General features: G+C 30.7%; 1 pseudogene; it reads right to left on the reverse strand.

Moving 5' to 3' along the window:
• LOC147470185 (uncharacterized) overlaps window positions 1–5000 on the reverse strand; it is a 44225-nt pseudogene that overhangs the window by 29283 nt on the left and 9942 nt on the right.

Here is a 5000-nt window from a genome sequence, read left to right on the forward strand (position 1 = left end):
GCTTCCGTCACCCTTCCCCTCTATCATTTTCTTTATTAATTGATGTCTCCGTCTCACCTCTTTCTTATTTTTTCTCTCGTCTTTCTCTCACTCTCTCTCTCTCTCTCTCTTCTCTCTATCCTTTCTCTCTCTCTCTCTCTCTCTCTTTCATCTAACTCTCTCTCTCTTCTCTCTCTCTCTCTCTCTCTCTCTCTCATCAATAATTTCCCTGTCTCCCTCCCCCCCTCTTCTCTCCCTACTTCCCTCTCCCTGTTATATCCTACTTCTAACCCAACATCTCTCCCCCCCCCTTCCCCCCCCCCTCTCTCTCTCTCTCTCTCTCTCTCTCTCTCTCCCTCCCATAATTCTACCCCTTCAGCCATTCCCTTCTTCCAAATGAGCCCTTGTCCCCATCACTCCATTCATGTCCCGAGACAAGAATGCCGTTTAGTCATGATAGTCTCGGAAATTGAGTGTCATGAACCGAAAGGAGAAAAAGAAAGAATGAGAGAACACGAAACGAAGAAAGAAAATTAACATCTTGTTTAAAGAAACCAGACTGACAAGGAGGGAATTCATTCTGATATTTTTTTTCCTCTTCTTCTCCGAAACGATTCTTTGTTTTGGCTGATACGGAAATAATAAGCAATTTTATTTTAAAACAGACGCGTGATCATAACGTTTTGTAAATAGAGGCGTGTTTTGTGTTGTGTGCGTAAATAAATTTCGCATTGTTTTTTTTTTTGAGTGTTTTTTTTGTGTTAATGCGATTCGTCTTCCTCGTTTTTTTTTTTCTCTCTTTGTTGTCCCGTTTTTTATAGCGTTTTCACCCTAGAGAGCTCAGGATACCACGACTGCAAGAGCTTTTGGGGAAGGAGCGGGAAAACGCACTAATCATAACCAGGTTATTACAATTATCCAGAAACCCCTTTTTCTATCTCAGATACTAAAAAACACACGTTCACCTGGCGATCGACCGTGGCCGCGCGCCGCAGCGAAGCATATGCCCGTTTTTTGTAATTCTTAATAGAAAACCCTGAATCATCGAACCGAGGAAAACATGCATATGCTTCGAACGCTGTTTTTTTTTTTAAATTATTTTAACTCCGCCCTCTCCACCACCCTTCCCTTCTTCTTCCTTCCCCTCCCACCCCAATCTACCCTCCAAATATGATTTTGATAATTTGCAGGTGTTTCGGCTGGCCCCGCGGGGGTGGGTGGCGGGAAAAGCAAGATGGCTCCCTTGCCCTGAAGTGTAGAGACGAGGGGGAGGAGAGAATGGGAGGAGCGAGGAGGAAAAATGAGGGAGGAAGGAAAATAATCTAAGTCTCCCCTATGATTGCCCCCGCCGCAGGGGTGGGTTGTTTTCTTAGAAGGATAACGAGATCTGGCTCTGAACATTAACAACTGATCTCACATTTTTTTTTTATATTTTCTTTTTTCCTTTTTTTGAGCTTTCTCGTGTGGGCGGACGGACATCATTTCCGACATGGCCGCGGAGGACCTTGTACGCGCGTTCGGCTTCCTGGCGGAGAATTGATTATCTTTCTCGTTTTTGTTTTTATTAAGAGCGCGGGAGGAAGGGGAGGAACATGTGCTTTGAGAGAGATAAAGAGACATATCCATATCTCTTACGGCGCTTTGTCTTCATTCTTTTTTGTGTTATTTTACTACATAGATATTCATACATTTATACGTATATTATATTAAATGATTATAAAAATATGCATTTTATACATATAACATATATGTGTATGCACACACACACACACACACACACACACACACACACACACACACACACACACTAACACACACATATATATTGTCTATATATTAATATAATTATCATATATATATTATATATATATATATATATATATAATACATACATATATATATGTATATTTATATGTATATATATATACCATACTTATATATACATACATGTGGTGGGTAGTGTGTGTGTGTGGTTTTGTGTGTCTGTGTTTTTGGGTTGTGTGTGTGTTTTATGCGTTATTTGTTCAATTGATTTTCATTATTTTTAATAATCATTTCATATTAAAGTTTATTCGTTATTCTTATTCTGATTGTCGTTTGCATGTTAATTTAATTAATGGACGTTATCATCACTAATGCTATTATCATCAACATTATTAGATATCATTATTGTTTTATTTTTATTTTTGTTCATCATTATCTCTTAATTTTTATTATTATTGTTGTTATTATTTGTTATTGGGAATTTATTAGTTAGTTATAACTGCTATTACTATTATATACTACCAGTTTTATATATCATCATCTTTAACATCATTTATCATGATCATGTATTATCATAGGATTATTATCATTATCTTTCATTATTCTTATCAGGTATCATTATCATTGCTCTATTATCATTATTATCATTACTAGCGTTATCATTACTATCATTCTAATTATTATTACTATTATCATTGTTATTAATATTACTACTATGTTATCATTATTGCTTTTTGTTATTATCATTGTTATCATCATTACCTTCACTATCATTATTTTCATTATCGCTTATTATCATCATCATCATTATCATTACCATCATTATTTATTATTATTGCTATTATTATTATGTGCAATTTCAAAATATTATTATTATTATTCACCATTATGTCTTATTCTTCATTATTATTATTATTATTTTTGCGTTTTTTATCTATTATAATTATCTTTTATCATTATTTTTATTATTAGTATTTTTATACATAATTATTGTTATTATCATTATTGGTCATCTTCTATTATCATTATTATCATTATTTATTTTATTATTTATTATTAATTATTATTATTATTATTATTATTATTATTATTTATTAATATTATTATTGTATGTATTATTTTGTGTATCATTATTATCATTATTATTATCATTATTATTATTATTATTATTATTATTATTATTATTATTATTATCATTATTATTATTATCATGATTATTATTATTACTATTGTTATTATTATCACGATTATGATTATTATGTTTATTGTGATTATCATTACTATCATCATCATCATTATTATCATCCTTATCATTATCATTTTTAATACTATTGTCATTATTTTGTCATTATCATTATTATCATTATTATTAACATTATTCTCATTATCATTATTATTATTATTATTAATTTCATTATTATTATTATTGTTATTATTATTATTATTATTATTATTATTATCATTATTATTGTTATCATTATCATTATTATTATTATTATTATTATTATTATTATTATTATTATTACCATTATCATTATTATTATTATTATTAATTTCATTATTATTATTATTATTATTATTATTATTATTATTACTATCATTATTATTGTAATCATTATCATTTATTTCTTTATTTGTTGTATTATTTATATATTATATTATTTTATTATTATTATTAATTATAACCATTACATAATTATTATTATTATTATTATTCTAATTAGTTATTTAAATAAATGATATTTATTATTCCCCTTATAACCTATTATTGTTATCATGTAATTATCATTATATATCAATATTATTTTCATACATCGGTATTGTTCTATAATATATATCTAAATTTTGATTAATATTATTTATTATTATTATAAAACATTATTAACTAAAAAATATTACTTATTATTATTCAAATATATTTCATTATTATTATTATTATTATTATTAAACTATTATTATTCATTTATTATTATTCCACATCTATCACGTACATTATTATTATTATTATTCATCACAACCTTAATTATCATTATATCTATTATTATCATTATTATTACAATCATTGTATATGAAATTATTATAAAAATGATTATTATCCCATTATCATCATTAATATTGCTTATCACTTTAAACTTACACATTATATGTATAATTAATGATATATTGATTATCATTATCATTATCAATCATCAAACTCTTTTATCATCATTTATGATTTATTTGATAGCCTTATTATCATTCATTACTGCTATCATTATCATTACATCATTTTGAATATTAAACCCGTTAACGACGGATTGACGTGGTTTTGTGTTTTTTTCGTATCATTAAGTATTTTCGACAATACATATGCCGTGGACGTGAAGAGAAGAGATCTCCCTAGACTTGCCTTGGACACATGGGCCCACGATCATGGCTCGCGAACCAAAGTTCGGGGATTTTGGGATTTTGGCTCACTATGTTATTTTATATGTACTATAAGTAAGTACATGAAGTGGGTGATGTTGAACAAATACAAGTCATAATATTATCTATAACTGCATCCTAGCAATCTACTAAGCAAAATGGGTCTTATTTTCAACTCGCTTTTACACAAAACCCTAGATGGCACCACTCTTATTTATCGTAAGCTAGCTACAGCCAAGAGATGAAGAGCCGCGGGAGGGAGGGAGAGAGCCTTGGAAAGGACACCCATACCATCTACGGTCCTCTAGAAAAGCACTATCATCTGCTAGAGTGATAGGCCAAGATACGCCTAGAAGTTCCCGACCCCGACCCTCTTGTTCCTTAAAGTACCGCAAGAGAGATGTGAAGTGTTGTGTTTAGTCCCCCGAACGAGAGGGAGGAAGGTTAAGGTGGAACGTCACTCACCATGCCCCAAAGCATTACAAGTGTGACCGGATCAGTAGCCAGGGGATGCCTCACTTTGAGTATAAGTGGCACTCATTGTCAAACAAAAGCCACCAAGTTTCCTTCTCTATCCCTACCTCTTACATTTTGCGAAGGTTTTCATAAGTGTTTATTTGTTCGATTCGTGACGACAGCACCACAATTACGGGAGAATATATAAAGTTGCTAATCTCCTGTCCCTCCCTCCCACAGTAAACACAGTAAATACTTACTTATCACATTAGGTGTTTATAAAGAGACAAAAAAATATGAGTTTGATTAGATAGGGACACCCTGAACTACACAATTTCTAGTCAACTGCAAGAACATGAATTGGTGGTGTGGTTGGTTGGAAACCTGTTGCTGTT

The sequence above is a fragment of the Penaeus japonicus genome, unplaced genomic scaffold (genome assembly GCF_977035675.1).
Source record: "Penaeus japonicus unplaced genomic scaffold, GWHDUDI00000001_assembly GWHDUDI00000016, whole genome shotgun sequence".
NCBI lineage: Eukaryota > Metazoa > Arthropoda > Malacostraca > Decapoda > Penaeidae > Penaeus > Penaeus japonicus.